Source organism: Marmota flaviventris, chromosome 14 (assembly GCF_047511675.1).
Source record: "Marmota flaviventris isolate mMarFla1 chromosome 14, mMarFla1.hap1, whole genome shotgun sequence".
NCBI lineage: Eukaryota > Metazoa > Chordata > Mammalia > Rodentia > Sciuridae > Marmota > Marmota flaviventris.
The window spans coordinates 5,729,565-5,747,696 of record NC_092511.1 but is presented as its reverse complement, the minus strand read 5'-3'; the positions used below and the strand labels follow the sequence as shown (position 1 = coordinate 5,747,696).

Here is an 18,132-nt window from a genome sequence, read left to right as displayed (position 1 = left end):
GGGCCTCTAGACCTGTACATTATGCAGTTCTACCAGTCTCAGTTGTTTAGGCAGCCAGTTCTGTGCAGTTACGTTGGTGATAATTCCCCATTTCATCATTTTCCTTGTACTACTAAATCTATGTCCTAAGTTTTATGGGAAGGTCAGTAGGTGAACTTGGTTTTGGTTCACTGTTTTTATCTCTGAATGAGATCTGACCCACCCTCAGATCTAAAGGGGAATCTCTTGGTCCAACACACCCGGCTCAACCCAGCTCTCGGCCCAGAGTATGCCGAGAATTCTGGGTGGCGCCTCACTCTCCCACCTTCTTTACTCCTTTGGAGCTCAAAGTTGAGCATTTTCTCAAGTCAAAAGACAAGCTCAGAGCTGGAGGGGCCTCACTGGTCACTCGTTCACTTTTCCTGCCAACGCCAATCCAGTGAGGATTTGCAGTGATGCCCAGTCTAGAAAGATGATTGATGCCCAGCTCCCGACCAGATCTGCTGAGGGATGTGGACCCAGCGGAGAAACAAAGGGAGAATTATTATGAAAGCCACACTGACCGCTTCAAAGTGGAGTCAGGAGGCTAATTGGGAGCAGGACTTGGGCAGGACTCCAGCTGCTGCCTGGAGCACAAACTTTGATCACCTTCACCTGTGGCCACAGGCACTGGGAATGGCCTGAACACCTTATAGTTGCTTTGTGCCCAGAGGCCCACGATGTGAGTGCAGAGGTGGTTGGTGAACACCCCATTCTGCTGGTCAGTCCTCCCTCATCTTCTCAGGCATGCTGCCCCTCTTCCTTCCCAGCATGCCACAGCCGGCACAAGCTGCCACTTTCCCGGCCTTCTTTGGAACACTGATTCCAAGCCCACAGGGCCTGTTTCTCCTGCACTGAAGTTCTAAGACCCCAAATAGAGTCCCTTTATTTTTACAATTTCTGAGTCTGCATTGATTAACAAGAGGCAAATGTAATGTGGAAGGTGTGGCAGTGGAGATTCACCCGTGGATTAGGGCAGAGGACCCACCCCACCGGGGGAGCCATGAAGGGCGCCTAGGCCCAGACTAGAGGGCAAGTCACAGGGTCTCCGGCTGAGGGGTGACAAGATCAGAGAAGCACCCCCAGAGAGGCAGAGCAGGGCACAGGCAAGGAGCCAGGGAAGGGCAGGGGCAGGGGGCGTGCAGCAGGCTTCAGGAGGACCCTGGCCCTCTGATGGGATGGAGAGGGGAGAATGTGACAAGGAGAGAGAGTGAGAGCCTCAGTTTCCCCGGGAGGAGACTCAGGGCAGGAGGGAGGGGTGGCTGGAGCCTGGGCTGTAGAAAGAACATCCTGGCTACAGAGGGACGGATGAGTAGAGGAGGATTCCTAGATAGGAGCCGATTCAACAGAGAAGCCAGAGACAGCAAGGCCCAAGGTGGGCTGAGGGTAGGAAAGGAAAGAAACCTTCTGGAACAAAGTCAGCAGGATGTGGTGACTCGTGATGGGGGAGGAAGAAGCAAGAGCGAATCCCAATTGTGAAGCCTTCCGAGGGAGGAAGTGGAAAGGAAGTTCAGTCTGGGGGAACGTGAATCCCGTCGTTCTGTTTGTATCTTGCAGCACTGTGGACTGAACCACGGCCTCGTGCACACTGGGCAGGCCCTCGGCCCCAAGCCACATCCTCAGCCCACGGATTCTGTCTCGACACATGAGTGAAGCGTCTGCATCTGTGACCTCTACAAGGGAATTGGGTGCTAGAAGGGTCTCCTCTGTAGACACAGACGTAGGGTCCTTGGCAAATGCTTGGCGGTTGAATCCATGAACAGTGGAGCTAACCCAGGGGAGTGGGCAGAGCAGGCGAGAGGGCCAGAGACAAACCTTCCCACTGAAGAGGCAAATGAAAGAACAGTCTGCCCAACGCGGTGGCCACGCCTGTAATCCCAGCAGCTTGAGAGGCTGAGGCAGGAAGATCGTGAGTTCAAAGCCAGCCCCAGCAACGGCAAGGTGCTAAGCAACTCAGTGAGCCACCGTCTCTAAATAAAACACAAAATAGGGCTGGGGGTGCCCCTGAGTACTAAAAAAAAAAAAAAAAAAAAAAAAGAAAGGAAGAAAGAAAAGAAAAGAAGGGAGGAGAGTCTGAGAAGTGGGAGGGACAAGAGGCCCGGAGACCAGGCAATCCTGAATTGCAAGGAAGGACTTCAGAGCTGCTCCAAGTGGGGACAGCTGAAAGATAAGGACTGAAGACAAGGTCTTATTAGGTTTGGCAACTGAAAGGGCCCTGGGCACTTTTTCAGGGAGCTGCGGGGTGGGGTGAGTGCGATGGGACTGGGGGCAGTGGGGTGATGAGTAGAAGAACTGGAAGTGGAGGCTGAGAGCCAGGGAAGGGAGGGCGGATGAGATCAGAGGGTGGAGGGTGGAGGGAGGTTTTCTCTTTCTTTTTCTCAGGTTGGTGGAGACCTGAGTGTGTAAAGGCCAGGCCAGGGGAAGAGCCGGGGCAGGGGTGACAGTAGCAGCGTGAAGCAGGAGCCTGGCGTGGGGCCTGGCCCAGGCCTTGGAGACGGGGTGCTGGAGCCGAGTGAGGGGGACTGAGCTGAGCAGCAGGGAGGGAGGGAGGAAGCGAGGGGGAGAAGACCTGGTGGCAGCAGACACCAGGACCCAGCATGGCCAGGCCTGGGCCAGGTGTTCTGAATGGACACTCACGTAGTCTCTGAGGATTGGTGCTGTCACCGTGCCATTTGAGGATGAGGAAATCGTAACAGGGAAATTAAGGAACTTGCCCAAATGTCCGTGGGACCAACTCAGGCTGCTGGTCTACATGTCCACTGAGGTGGCCATTCCATCAGGTGGCAGGAAGTCCATCTCCGACAATCCAGGAGGCTTGTGTAGGGAAGTGAGTTTCAGTGAGGGGATGTGGGTGCACTGGGGGTCCCTGGTGTACAAAGATGTCCTCTACCCTTGGGGGCCTCAGTCACTGGTCTTGTCAGCCTGTGATACACAAAACTGGCAAAATCATAATCCTTGGCTCATGGCGTGTTTTGATTATTTTTGCTATTTTGCCCAGGGCCCCACCAGCCTACCTCTCTGCCTAACCTACATACTACCTATGTAACAGGTCACCCTTAACATGATGGAAAAGACTGGGTGCAGAGGTGTGCAGCTGTAATTCCAGCTACTCAGGAGGGTGAGGTAGGAGAATCTCAAGTTCAAGGCAACATAGAGACCCTGTCTCTAAACAATAATAGTGATGATAATACTTTCCCCACTCAGCATCAAGATGAGAAGCCTCACTGTATCGTCCTGTGTCTCCACAGTTCTTGTATCTTGACTGCTGTACGATACCCCGAGTATGAGTTTGTTCATCCGATCTTCTGTTGGCATTTGAACAGTCCTGCTATACATTTTTGAATGTGCATTAAAGTTTTTCTTGGGTGTGTACCTACACGTAGCACTGCGGGGTCACAGGGCATGAAAGTCCCTCTGGGAGCTGTCCAATTTTTTCCAGATCATTACAAACTTATACTCCCACCACCACCAGGAAGAGAACCCACGGGTCTACATTTGCCCTGTCACTGGGCATAGTCAGGCTTTTAACCTGTGCCACTTGAGTGGGGTGAACGGCATCTCATGCTGTTCCACGTCCTGCTCACCTGCCCACCAGGTTCAGTTCGTGGACATCGCTGTCTGAGAAGCCCTCCTCACCAGCACTCGTCCCAGTCCATCAGTGCCATGCCCCCTCCCCCCACTGTCCCTCGACTCCTCCTCACCAGGGACAAGGCAGGTGCGTCTAACTCCACCAGACAGGTGAGTGCCTTTGAGCAGTCATTGCTGTTTGAATTAGACAGAATTCTTGTTTACGCAGATCTAGGAAGTCAAACGTTACCTGTGAGGGAGGTGGCAGAGTCCTCAAGGGACAATTGGGATAGGAAGCCAGGCTGGGAGCTCGTGACTGCAGGTTGGGCTGAGTGAGACCCTAATTAGCCAGCCTCTGCAGGTACCTCAGGGAGGTGTTTGGAGGAGTGTGACTTCCCCAGCAGGCTAGGACCAGGACTATGGGGGGGCCATGTCGCAGGTCAGGACTCTGCCCTGGAGGAGCAGATTGGCCTTCCACCTGGAGGGGATCAGTTTGCCAGCTCACATGAGGTCACCCTGGTCACATTGTGCTTTTTTCAGAGGTGTAAGAGTGTTAGACTCAGCTCCTGCATCCTGGAGGCCCTGAGCCAGGAGCCTGGGGAACTTTCCCATGAGTTCCAGTCTATGACTACAGGCCACGTCACCAGCCCATGTGCCATGACACCCCCAAACCATGACAGCCCATGTACCATGATGTGCTCTGTGCCTTGTGCCAGGACAGACAGGCTGGGCTGCAGTCGGCTGCCGAGTGGGTGGCACGAGGGCTTGGCATGGCACTCTGACTTATTAAAATCCTCCTGATGAGGGCTTTTTCTCTCAGAAGAAAGATGGCGGCCAGAGGGAAGTGAGGCCGTGGCCTCCATACTCGCCCTCTTTGGTTAGTGGAAATGTTTTCTGTCAGGTGTATCTGCATCATGCTGAGGGACAAGGGAGCCCCTTCTCTGTGGCCTCAGAACCTGAGGAGGTCACGGAACAGGTGGGTAAGCTGTCCAGATCTTGCTGTTCTTCGCTCACCCTCTTGGCTCCATCCTTGCCTGGTCCCCCCTGGCCTCTGTGGTTCCTGCCTTCTCACTACCGCCTGGGGAGCCCCAAAAGGCCCCACACTGCTGCCCCAGAATCCTGTTACTGACAGAAATGATGGCCCGTCCTCTCCCAGGCGCTGGTGTTTTCAGAGCTTGCCTCGCCATCATCCCTTTGGATCTTCCCAATGTTCCTTGTCACAAGTGTCCTCGTGGTCTCCACCTCAGCTCCTGTGAATTCCTGTGACTGCTCACAGGATGCTCCCCCAGGCGCCCAGCAAGTCAGTGTGAAGGTGCTCACCAGCTTCCACTGCTGAGGGGACTCAAGGGCACCCAGGAGGCTCAAGGTTGCAGCACTGTGTTAGGGACCGTCACGCCACCCGCCACTCAGCTCCACCCACCTGCGCCAGGCTCTGGCCCTTTCACACATTTAACAAGAATGAAGGGGCCACCTGGTAGCTCCGGGGATGCTGCAGAACGTGGCTCCTGCCCTCGAGGGCTCACAGATTCTGGAGGTGCGAGTCCACCAGCCGCAGTGACCGAGGGCAGGAGTTCAGCTGCCTCCAGGGAAAAAGCTGCCTTTGGCAGAGACCGACCCAGCTCTGTCGGTGACCAATCAGGTGACACTGGCCAAGTGTCTGACTCCCTTGCTCTTCACCGTCCTTGTTTTGAAGGGCAACAGAGGGCTGCCGTGTGTCACAGGCCTGCTGTGTTTTGGCAGCTGCAGTTAGTCCTCCCGGCCCTTCCGAAGCCCCTAGGACTCCACTTAGCAGGTGAGAAGACTGAATCCCTGGCCCGCAGGCCGCCTGCCTGGCTCTCACTGTACCAAATCACACCCACCGAGATGTGCTTCTGCACCCAGGTTCTGTCTTTCCTGGAGTCTGCCTCACAGGGTTCAGTAAGAATTAACTGAGATTTTCAGTGCAAAAGCTCCCCAATCTGCCTGGGTCCCAGCAGGTTCCTGATGAGAAGTGTCTGGTGTGGTCCCTTCTTCTCTCTCCACCACATCGCGCTGCCTCCCAGATGAAACCCACAGACAGATTTTCTCCCTTGTGATAATTAATATGTGTGCCAAAGTGTTTATGGAAAATAGCTTACTCTCTATCTTCCATCTCCAAGGACCCAATCATGTTTGGCAAGCAGGCTCCCAGATGCGAGGCCAGGGTCTATCAGCCAAACAAAGGAGAGGAAATTATCCAGGAAATTCTGACAAAGAAAGCAATTACTCGGGTCTGACGTACATGGGCCGCTCGTGCCAAGGCTGGGCCTCTTTGCCTCAATTACCTGAGGGCTGCGTCTGCGGAGATCCAGACACATTTGGTTATTTTTCTTGTCGGTCCTTTAACTCAGTGAGTGACCATCAATGTCCATTTCATGAGGACATCCTGTGCATCTGGGCAACCGGAAGCTGGGGCTGAGCTGGTGCCCTGTAAGGGCCCGTGGGCGTCTGGGCTCGCCTGGCACCACACTTTGGTGGTTGTGCCAGCAGGAGAGCCCCTCCCTTCCCTGGTCGTAGATCTCCTCCCACAGCCCCGTGGTGCTCATTGCTCCTCGGGAGCCATGGACTAATCCCCCAGGATTACCCAGCGTGGGCGGACAGCGTTTCTGTCGTAATGATGCTGCCTCCTTCCTGCAGCTCCTGGCTTTCACATCCATTATCTCGTCTGATCCTCACTCGCAGAGGCCCTTCCGAGACAGGCATCAGCGTTGCCATTTTAGATGGGAAAAAAATACCTGAGGGCGAGAGAGGATGGGCTTACCGCAGGCTAGTGGGGCAGAGCCAGCACCGGACCAGGGCAGGACACCTGGGATCTGGTTTTCGGACTGCTGGTCTTGCTCTCTTTCCATGACAACATCCTAAGCGCCTCAAAAAAGCTCCAAGCCCAAAGGAGTGAATATTTAGTGGTAGAATTTCCAGCCCCCGTGGGTAGTAATCGGGGAGTGGGTTTTGAATGTGTGGGGCGTTTCCAGAGCTTGCAAATTTATCCCTGCTAGGCAGCTGCCTCCTCCCGGGTGGGGCTGGGCTGCAGGTCTGATGGCATGAAGGAGACCCTGAACGAGACCCTGTTTCCCTGCGAGGCTGTGGAATCCTGGGAAGCCACTGGAGATGCAGACAGGAAATTACACAAGCTGGATTCTTGATGACGGCGGCTGATTCCCACCTCAGCCATGGAACTTGTTTGACATCTTCCAGGGCTGAGATGCGGAGCAGAGATAGGAGAGAGTGGCACCTGCCCCTTGGGTAATCAGAGCTGGCCCAGCACTTTTGGCAAGTATCATAAAGGTCTTTGCAAACATTAATTAATTCTCCCCACCCTGGGAAGAGAGAAACCTCTCCAAGTGCACCCAGGGAAGGCCCAGGCAATAAGGCGATGGCCTCATTTGTCACTCCACCCTGAGCCTGCCTCCCTCCACGTCCCACAGGGTCACCTGCCAAGACGGGTCAAGTCACCCAGCCAGTGTCTTGAGCAGCGCCCATCTGGTGGCTGCTCTGGGCCAGGTTTCCTACACAGGACAGATTCCAGTCCCTGCTCACTCGTTGGTAAAGAGCCACTGGACCAAGGAGCAGAGGAGTCTCTTCTCCCCTCCTTTTATCTGTTCCCTGCTGCTGTTGCTGGTGATCCACTCGCTTGCTGCTGGAAATGGTGCAGGGGGGTGAAGTCCCAGAACCCACCTGGTTTTACCTGTAAACACTTATCTCATGGTCATTTCTGCATCTCCAAGATAATGAATGACCTTTTCCATGTCCTTTGGCTCAGTTTCCTCCAAAGCCAAAGACACTCAAGTGACAACAAAAGTGCTTTGTAAGCTGTGAACTGTCACAGGGCTGTTAGTTCTTCTTCTTATCCTGCTTCTTAGCAGAATTCCATCTCTGTGCTATACACCTACGGAATTGTGTGATGGCTTAGACACCACAAACCAGCAAACTAAGGTGAAAGAAAAATGTATGAGGCTAAAATCATAACATTTTAGAAAACAGGTCCCTGGGCAGTGCTAAATGACTAGGGGCTGGGGGACGCATTCTCACAACATCCACGTCTTCAGGCTTCAGTGCACAAGTGCTGATGGGCGGCTGCGTCACTGGGGGTGCAGCGGTCAGAACAGGCCTCGTTGTCCTGGACTTTCAGTCTAAGGGCCCCGAGTAGTTGGGGGGGCCCCTCGGGGAAGGGCCAGGCTCTGTGCTGGAATCTCCATCGTGGCTTCTGATCTTTTAGACCTGATGATTTGCCTCAGTGAACTGAAAGCTCTTTCAGGTTCCAATTTTGTAGGGAAAAGAAAAAAAAAAAAAAAAAGCCTGGCCCCTCAGCCCCACGGTGCCTTTGACCTTCTCCCCTCCCTGGCCATAGTCCCCCCTTCCGTCTGGGATGAGCTGCTCTGGGGAGCCCTGCCCAGCCGAGTCGCCCAAGCCAGCCGTATGTCCTCTCGCGCCTTCCTGCCTGCCAAATGGCACGGAGGGGGCGTGCTCAGACCTGCCGGGCTTTCTCACAGCTCTGTTCAGCTGGCCTGCTTCTAGGGCAGCACCGCGGTTCTCCTTGGCTCTACTCTCACCAGGAGATGGAGCGTTGGCCTCTGCCCAGAGCTTCCCCCAGCGAGACTGTACCCAGGGGATTTAGGAGCAGCACGTCCTGTAGCTTTCCTGCAGCATTAGTGACACTCCAGTGAAATATCCATGTCTCTGTTTTCACATCCTCCTTTAAGAATGCCACTGGCTAGCACGTGCCCATGCAGCTGCAGGTGAAGGGTTTTACCTGCTCATGTGATTCTCCAGACCCTTGGAGGACGACACTATTATTATCTTCTTTCACATGTGAGAAAACTGAGGCTAAAATCAGCTTGAAAGGTGCCCAGCATGGCCCAGCTTCTCAGTGAGGAAGCTGGGTGGGGCCAGGAGCTGGGCTCCCACTGGGCTCTGGACTGCGTCTACCCTGTCGTTATTCCTAGTCTCTTTCCTCCTGGAAGCTCCTTTGCCAGGCCTTGTCTTCCAGATGCACTCCAAGGGCCAATTCTCTGAGGTCTTTGACGTGTAGGTGTTTCTACTGGGGCATATAAGGAAGGGAGCCCTATCTTAGGGGCTTAGGAGGCCCAGGTAAGTGGAGCCCCTCAGAATCTTCTGTACCAGCCACTGCCTGTTATATTCTCTATTCCAAACCCTGGGAATTATTAGGCTCCCTGGAAACAGAACTGTGGTGGCTTGAATCTGGACCTTGGCTCGTCTCCAATGTCTACCAGCTGTGGGACATTTCAAAGTCACATCTCCACTCTGGACCTCACTTTTCTCCTCTGAAGTATGGGCACGATAATTTGTGTTTACACTCACACACATACACACACACACAGTGGGTTGCTGTAACAGTAGCTGAGACAAACAGTGTGAAAGTCCTTGGTCAACTATAAGGCACAGCATGAATATAACTTTGTAACTGGGAGTTAATGTGGAGGATATAGTTGTAACTACAGCTTCATGGGTCCCCCACCCTATCTCTTTAAGTACCTTGGCCTTGTAGGTAGCTGCAGGTAGGGCCAGGGCAAAGGGAAAGAGCAGAGTGGGACAGAGAAACACTGGGGAGAGCTGTTGGGCTCTCTGGATTTTGTAGAGTCTACGCCATTTTATGAGGGAAACTTCTGGATTGAGGGAAATGTTCTGTCTTTTTCAAACTGAAGACCAAATATTGACTACTATGAACCTATGCACAAACACCACCTAAAAATCCAAGATAAAACAAAATCATAACAGAAAGAGCTGAGTGTGGTGGGGCTCTCCTATAATTCCAGTGACTTAGGAGGCTGAGGCGGGAGGATTGCAAGTTCAAGGCCCATCTCTACAATTTAGGCCCTAAGCAACTTAGTGAGACCCTGTCTCAAAAAGTAAAAAGGGTTGGGATGTGGCTTAGTAAAGTACCCCTGGGTTCAATCCCTGGTACAAAAAAACCAGAAATCCAGAGAGCATCAGGGTGCAGACAACATTTGGCAGAGAGCTTGGGAAGGGAAAGCACGACTGAAGGTCGGCCTCCTCACCGCTCACCTACCAGGCCCTTTTGTGTGCAGACAGGGGGCAGGTGGGCACTTGGGCACAGGTTCTGGAGGAAGGAGACAGAGTGGCTGATCCTTAGGCTGTGAGCCTCAGAGAGGCACCAAAGTCCCAGAAGCTGGTAGGTGCCCTAATGTAGAAACACAGCAATGGCTTCTAAGAGAAGAAATGGTGTGAAGTGACAAGGGGACATGAGGTGACCAGGAAAACTGGACCTCTGCCCACCTCTGTCCCTAGCATGAGACAGGAGCCACTGAATGGTGTCCTTGAGCAACAACAGGCCACATGCAGGAGAGGGCTAGTGGACGACTGTGTGGACAGCAAGAGAGGCTTGTGGATAGGCTGTGCTTGGCCACAGGTTACGGGGGACAGGGGAAGTTTCTGTTGACACCACAAGCTGAGATACTACAAGTTGACAACACGTAAGCATTGGTGAGAGAAGACGACAATGAGGACGAGATGTCCCCCTTCCAAAAACTCAACACCCTGTCATCCCACCACAACCACATTGCTCCTGGGACTCCCTGGAACCACAGAGCAGAGAGGATAGGGACACTCCAATGTGACTGAGATTAGCTGTTAGAGCCCAGAAGAATGAGGTCTAGTGATACAGGAAAATAAAACCACATTGCTTGCTTAGTCTTAATTGATTTCTGACTCATACCAATTTAGTACATTATCTTAGCTATGGTTTCAAATCATGTGCTCCACAGAGATGGTCTCTGCAAAGCTTCTCAGCTGCTCGCAGAGCAAGGCCGCTTCATCCATGGAAAGTGGGAGCTGGAGTCCTACCCAAAGGGGCTTCAGAGTTAAGAAAGACGTTTCCATCACCAAAGGAAAAATGACAAAGGTTCACTTGACGGCACATGATCGCCTTTATTTCCCACTGTAGAATCCTGGCAGTGCTTCTTTCCACAAAATAGAAAAGGATTCCCATGGTCTGAGCAGAAGAGGTGAATTTTATAGACAGACAAAGACGAAAGAAAGCAAGAAACAAAAGTAAAGGGGGCGGAAGAGAAAAAATGGCCATTGGTAAATAACATCAGGTTATATCAGGTGACTTCTTTTCTGTGAAGATTAAAGCAGAGGGAACTTCACTATCACGCCATTGAAACCAGCTTGTTTGGGAAATTTGGCTATTATCTCTCTAATCCTGATTTCTCAAAGGTCAGATAAAGAGCTTAGTTTCAACAGGTCAGATAAACAGCTTAGCTTCAGTGTGGTGATGTGGAATTTAGCCTGAGGGACTCTGTTTTTGGTTTTAGCTGGTCTGCTGGGGCCAGTGCAGAAGCCTAGTCCAAAACAATGGCTTTCTGTAATTTTTTCCATTTTGCAATGCTTAACACCATTAAGTATGTACCTCCTCTAAGTCTTAAGGTGATGTCGTTTGTGCTCCTCTTTGGCACACTTGTTTCAGTCCAATGGTGGTTCTAAAATCCAGGACTGTGTGTCACTCCCTAGCTCTTCTTAGTTAAAGGAGGCATCTTGGGACATTTGTTTCTTTCACAGAAAGCTCCTTTCTTTTTCTGGGGCCAGCCTCTCCCAGGAATTATCATGAGCTTGTCTGGATGTAGGTCTGATGCCAGAGGACACCTGCTGGCTGCCCACCACACGCCTGGGCAGCGTCCAGCGCAGAAGACCCTTCTTCACATGGTTTTGCTGACGTCAGCATCCATGGAGTTGGGCAATGGCCGCAGAATCACAATGGGGCAGCCGGAGCCCTGGATCAGCCTGTAGTGAAGCTGCAGAGATTGAAAACAAGCACAAACAAGGACCCTGATGGTTTCATGTTCTTAGTCACAAAAGTGAAAGGAACCAAGGACAAATGATCCTAGCCCAAGTCCAAGGTCAAGAGCAGAACTGGCTGCTTAAAGCAGCTGTGAATGTGGCCGGCTGTGTGCTTCCCATGGGCCAGGTCCTTCCTGCCTTGAATCTGTGTCCTTCCCTTGAAAACGAACACGGACAGCACTCAGGGTCTGGAACCACTTAAGGATGGAGAATGGGTGTCAAGAGCCACAGGGAATCTGTTCTCTGTAATTACAGGGCTATAATATCAGACCTATTTAAGGGTTTGTGTCTGTTAACTCCTTAAAAGTCCCTGGGAATCCTGGCCTGGGGAGTTGCGCGTACAGGGCAAGGGGCAGCTTGTTTCCAAACATCTCGACCCTCTGGCTTTTCCTCACCGTGTGTTCAGCACACAAGAGCACCGCTCCGGCACCACTGAACGTCCGTCCAGAAGATCACTGTGGTCCCAGACTCTGAAACCTGCTGCGTACTCAGAAGGAGGCCAAAGCCAGCATGGCCCCATGGAGTAACAGCATACGATCCTGACCTTGAACAGAGTGTGGAAAGCCAGAGTCCTTGGGTGGTGCTTGGGGCCAGAGATAAAAGAGACAAAGCCATATGATCTGGCCCTGGGTGCGGTGGGGAGAGGGCCATGCTGGTGGCCAGACCCTGTGGGACACTGTTGCCTGGCCCAGATGCCACCCTTGTAACTGGTCCTCCGGGAACTGGATTTCTGATGGTTCTACCATTTCCCCCAAAGGACTCCCCATCCTGCCCTGGGCCCCCCTTTCCCAGCACCTTTTCTGACATACCCAGGACCCATCTGCTACCACTGGCTCCATCCCTGTGTGGGCAGAGTGCCAGGCTCTTGGTCTTACTCTGACGGATGAGCCTAAGTGTCTGGTCCCCTGTGGACAGACTCCCAGGCTCAGATCCTCTGCTGAGCCTCAGCCTCCAGGGCTGACCTGGGTAGTTCAGCCCATCCTCCAGGTCATGTTGGCGAACTGTCCCCGTTCAGAGCTCACCACTGGGCTCACCACTCCCACCTGACCCTTCGTGACATGGACCGCAATCTCTGTATCATGCCTGCCTTGAGCTGTAGGATTCCTGAGAACAAGGGCTACATCTGTTGTCTTTCCTTCTCTGCTGACTTCTTAGTACCAAGCACAAAGAATATTTGTTGAATGAATGAATAATAGCAAATAAATAAGTGTATATGTGCCCTTTCCATCTAAAGAGTAATCATGGGTGGATTCCTTTACATCCATCTTTTCCCCTGATTTTTGGACACCCCTAAAGGGTTAAAATCCTTTTTAAAGATGAATGAGTAAAGACAGGCCAAGAGGGTCAAGAGAGTGCTCATGACCCTGGTCTAAGGCCACCCAGCATGGAGCCTGTGGACATGGTTGGTTGGAACCCAGCTTCTGGGTCTGGTCCTTGTAGCACCTATGGGTGGCCTCCTATTGGGGGTGAGCAGACACACACACACACACACACACACACACATCCACTAAATAGGAGGGGATAGAAGGGCCCTGCAGAGAGGAGGGTAGTACTCCAAAAGCAGCAATAATCATGATACTTCCCTTAAGAACTCCCCTGCAGCTCTGGGGAAGCTGCCTACAGAGCAGGAGCATCATGTGAACCTGACATTCTGGACATTTTAGTGTCCACAAACCATGGTGACCGTCCCTTGGGCTGCTGGGGGAACTGGAAGTCTTATCTGGGGAAGGGACTGAGGGTTGGAGAAAAGTCCCTACTACTCCCAGAACTTCCCTGGGGATTTCCGGGGCCCCCTGTCTCCCTACCATCCCTGTCTCCCTACCCGTCCATGGGGCCAGGCCATTCCCTCCTACTGACCCCCAAATATCCACTTTCCATGTCTGCATCTCAAGTAGCCGCACAGGAAGAATGTCTTTGGGGATCAAGGGAAAGTCAATGTGTCTGGGGTTCCTCTCACTGTTCCTCCTGCTGTGGATGAAGTGGGTGTGGGTGGTATTTGCCCCTGGCCCTCAGCCTCTGCCCCCCCATGCAGCACCTGTTTGGGGCAGGCCAGGTGGCGCCTTCGCCCCAACCTGCCCTCAGACCTCCGCCTCCATGCCAGTCTCCATGCTCTGGCCCAGCTGGTTTGCTATCTGCCCAGATGCCCCCCACACTCGCCCCCTGAAGACCCCCATCCATCAGAGCGGCCTCTGGCTCACTCTCCAGAAGAGGCAGTAGACCAGTCACCTCTGTGTGCTATCCTTGCCATTTACCTGCTCTGGAACTTTCTGAGCAGGTGGGGCCACCTCAGCCTGGTCAGCCTTCGGGGGCTGAGTCAGCAGGATTTTTGCAAGTGGGTAGCTTTTGCTGAAGGGGCCCTGGGTTCTCAAGGCCTGCACAACATCAGCTCCCCTTGTTGACCAAGCAGGGACCCTAAGGTGCCCTGCCCTGCCACGCCCTCCTCATGTGCCCCACCTGAGCAGAGCTCAGAGGAGTCAGCCAGGAGTTGAAGACAGGTCTGAGGAGGCCGGACTGGGAGGGGGACACCGGGGCAGGGTGTGTGTCTGTCTGAAGGGAGACATGCTTGACCCTGGGCACCAGGGCCTCTGTCAGCCCAGAGCCAAGCACCTGGTGCGTCTCAGGCCTCTTTCACTTGTCAGTGTTAATAGGATTTACATTCTGGGGTCTGACTCCCAGGAAATAGGGGAGACCAGTAGTTTGTTGGCCCACCCACCAACGTGACTGTGGTTCCCCTCCCCTCCCTCATCTCAGGCCCACACTCAAGGGGGCCTGGGGCATGACCTTGAGGCTGGGCACTTCCTGGGCTGTCATCAGTCATTTGCACTGTGAGGGGGCACTGTTCAGCAAGCTGCTGGTGGTGCTGGTGAGGTGCCCCGTCCTCTACCCCTCGGGCTGGCTTCTTATAGGATGACTCCTGACCCCAGCACAACAGCTTCCTCCTTTTTCTGGACCCCAGAGATTCTCCACAGAGTGGGGACGGCGGAGGCCACTGCATGCCCCAGGCCCCCTTGAGTGTGGGCCTTTGGAAACTTTGTTATTTCACTTCCTGGCCCTTTTGCCAAGTGCCCTGCAGCCTCAGAGCTGCCAGGCAAGTTCAGCTGAGGATTCTGCCTCCTGCTGCCTTCCTCCCCAGAATACCAAGTAGCTGGGTGGCCTCGGTCAGCACTTCCTGTTCTCTCAGCAGTCACCCTGGCAGGACGATGGTGGTGCAGGTTGGGGGCTGGGGGCAGTGCAGCGACATTGGCTCCTCCCAAACCCAGACTGCTGTAGGGTGGTCCAGAGCACAGGAGCACGCGGGCCCCTGTCCACTCGCGGGAATTCAGCCTGCAGAGCCCAGGACAGCACGGGTGACGAGGACAGAATCACAGAAGTAGTCACTCCCAGAAAGTGGCAGCCACACCGCTCGCCTGCCTGGCTCTCACCAGTGAGAAGGTCCTCGCTGAGCCATTGTCCCTGGGCGCATGCCAAGGAAACCCTCTTCCCCGGAGGCCCCTGACTTCTGAGAAGGGCAGGCTCTGCTCCAGAGAGCAGCCACGCCGTGGGAGCAGCCACAGCTCCGCGGGCCCCGACCTGGTTTGAGGGTGTGCCCGGGTCTCCGTGCTTCTCCTGATGTCCACGTCTGCTTCATACAAAAGCAATTTTAGACATTGACTGGTTCATTTACTGATTGATATCACCCCAAATCTGTGGGATGGCTACAAGATGCAGCCCCTCTAGGTCCTGGGGTTAAATTCAGCTTCTCAGACCTGAGAAGGACCAGGCCTCTGTTCCTCCAGCCAAGACCTCCCTGGGCTCCTACAGCTTACCACGTTCTCCCAGGGGTGCTCAGAAGAGCAGGGTTCATGTCAATGGGGCCTGGCAGCATGCTCCTCAAACCAGAGCAAGTTCAAGTTCAGCCTGGGCAACTTGGGGAAACGCTCAGCAACTTAGCAAGACTTTGTCTCAAAAAATAAAAAGGGCTGGGGATGAGGCTCAGTAGTTAAGTGCCTCTGGGTTTAATCTCTAGTATCAAAAAAAAAAAAAAGTAAAAAGTAAAAAGTTTGGAAAAAATAGTGCCATACAAATAGAAGAAACTAATTTAGCTCTCTAATATCAGACAAAATAGACTCTAGGTCAAAGAGCAATAAGGGAAGACAGATCATAATTACAAAATATCCAACTCTTCAGGAAGATACAGCAATTCAGAAATTTGTATACACCTTAATAGCACCACTTCAATTTTTAACTTTTTTTGTACTAAGGATTTAACCCTGGAATGCTTTACCACTAAACTGCACCCCCAGATCTCCCTTCTTTTTATTTATTTATTTTTTTAAGATAGGGTTTTGCTAAGTTGCTGAGGTCGGCCTTGAACTTTCAATCCTCCTACCTCAGCCTCCTCAGTCACTATTACACAGTGCCAAGGTCAGTTTCAATTTATAAGAAGCATAAATGGACAGATTATTAAGAGAAGTAAGCAAATTTACAACGATAGTAGGAAAATTTTACACATTTCTTTTGGTACATGATAGAATAGATAAAAATCAGAACAAACACAGGTGACTTGAAAAATTTACTTAACAAACTTGATCCAAATGACACAGAAGAATCTGGTACTCCAGTGGCCGCAGGGAACACATTGATGCTCACACAGATCTTCACAAAATCTGACCACATGCTGACTCAAATCAGGTCTTGAAAAGTGTCAAAAGATTTGAAGTACCTATACCATGTTACCTTTTTCTTTAGCTAAGAAATCTACAACAAAAAGATAAATGAAAAATCCCAATGTGTTTGAAAATTTGAAAATGCACTTCTAAGTAAACCACAAGTGAAAGATAAATAAAATGGAAATTAGAACATATTTTGAGCCGAATTATAGTGCAATCCTAAATTTGTGGGCTATAACTGAACTTAAGTTTACAGGAAAGTGTGTTGGGAAAGGCTAAAAATAAATATGAAGTTAGAAAATTCATTGAGTTTAATTACAAATTAGACTCAAAGAAAGAGAAAAGAAATAAATAGTAAAGAAATGAGTAGAGCCGGGCACAGTGGCGCACACCTGTAATCCCAGCAGCTCAGGAGGCTGAGGCAGGAGGATAGAGAGTTCAAAGCCAGCCTCAACAATGGCGAGGCACAAAACAGTGAGACCCTGTCTCTAAATAAAATACAGGGACGTGGCTCAGTGGCTGAGTATCCCTGAGTTCAATCCCTAGTACAAAAAAAAAAAAAAAAGATAACATTTAAAAAATCTAACAACCAGAAAATCTGACAAAATATGTTCAAGACTACTATGCTGAAAACAATAAAATAATATTCAATATGTCAAGAAATTTGTAATGTTTTGAACAACCCACAATAAAAATTTAAAAAATAAAAAAAAAATTAAAAAAAGAAAAAAAAAAAAACTTCAAATAAGACCTAAATAAATGGAGAGATGTTCATGGTCTAAAATGTGATGTTATATACCAAATTGATCTGTCCCAATGCAATACAATCCCAATTAAAATTCCAGCAGGCATTTTATGAACATTAATAAGCTAATTCTAAAAGTTCCATGATAATGCAATGAGTCTATTACTTAGCAATCCTGAAGAACAAAAATCTGGAAGAGTTTCTCAACTGGGTACCAAGACTTCAGTGCGCTATTGACGCAAGAAGAGAAAAAAATAGATGATCAGAACAAGTCAGAAAGCCTGAAGACCCACATAGAGGGACACTTTGATTTATGGCAGGAGTCACGCAGCAGAGCAGGGGCCCATGAATGTCTTTTTGATACACAGTGACAGATGAAAAGCAATGACACTCTCCTATGGCACGCCTGAGAATCAATTCTGGGTCTGGGGTGCAGCCCAGTGGCAGAGTGCTTGCCTAGCTTGCGCAGGCCCTCCCCCCACCTCCCTGCAAAAGAATGACCCTCTCCCACCTCTCTCCTCTCTGTAGGTGAAAGGAGCCACACACAGAAGGCCACACGCTGTATGAGTCTACGACAGGAAAGTTCAAACACAGGCGAGCCTGGGGTGGTGTTAGAATGAGATGGTGGTGACCCTTGCAAGGGCTGAGAGTGCTTGGGTCCCAGGCGCCTTCTGTGCCCTGTTTCTTGTCCTGGGTGGGGTTCCATGAGTGAGCTCACTTCGTGGAAACCCATCCAATTACACGTTTCTCTTTAGGTGTTATATAGCTTCAACATGTTGGACAAATAACATAAACTCCCTGGGCTTCCTTTTCATCATTTACTTGTAGAATTGGAATTATAATAATTGTAGGATGTAAGAGTTAAATAGTAGTGGGCTGGGGATGTAGCTCAGTTGGTAGAGAGCTTGCCTAGCATGCACAAGGCCCTGGGTTCAATCCCCAGCACCACCAAACAACAACAAAAGAGAGAGAGAGAGAGAGAGAGTTAAATAGCATTTCATTCAGGGATTGATCCAAATCAGGTACTTTGTAAATGTTCAATGTTATCAGGTGTGGGATTTGGTGGAACAGATTAAAACCCAACCAACCAACCAGCCAACAAAATCCATTTGAACAAGTCCCTTTCCCTGTCACATACCCTGCATCACGTGGCTGTGATGTGATGGCATTTGTGGTGAGTGATAGTGGTCTTCACCCTCAAGCTCACATTTCCCCAGAAATCAAGCATCCTGCACTCCACCCACTCACAATTCCTGTGCATGCACTTTGGAATCAGGTATTTTAGTGTACCTACTCCCACTGATGATGGAAATTCAC

General features: G+C 51.3%; 1 non-coding gene across 1 annotated transcript; it reads left to right on the top strand.

Annotated features, from left to right (window-relative positions):
• Window positions 1-17,693: 17,693 nt before the first annotated feature.
• Window positions 17,694-17,766, top strand: Trnaa-agc (transfer RNA alanine (anticodon AGC)). Its single transcript has one exon. It is a non-coding gene; the product is annotated as a tRNA-Ala (tRNA).
• The last annotated feature ends 366 nt before the right edge of the window (window positions 17,767-18,132 follow it).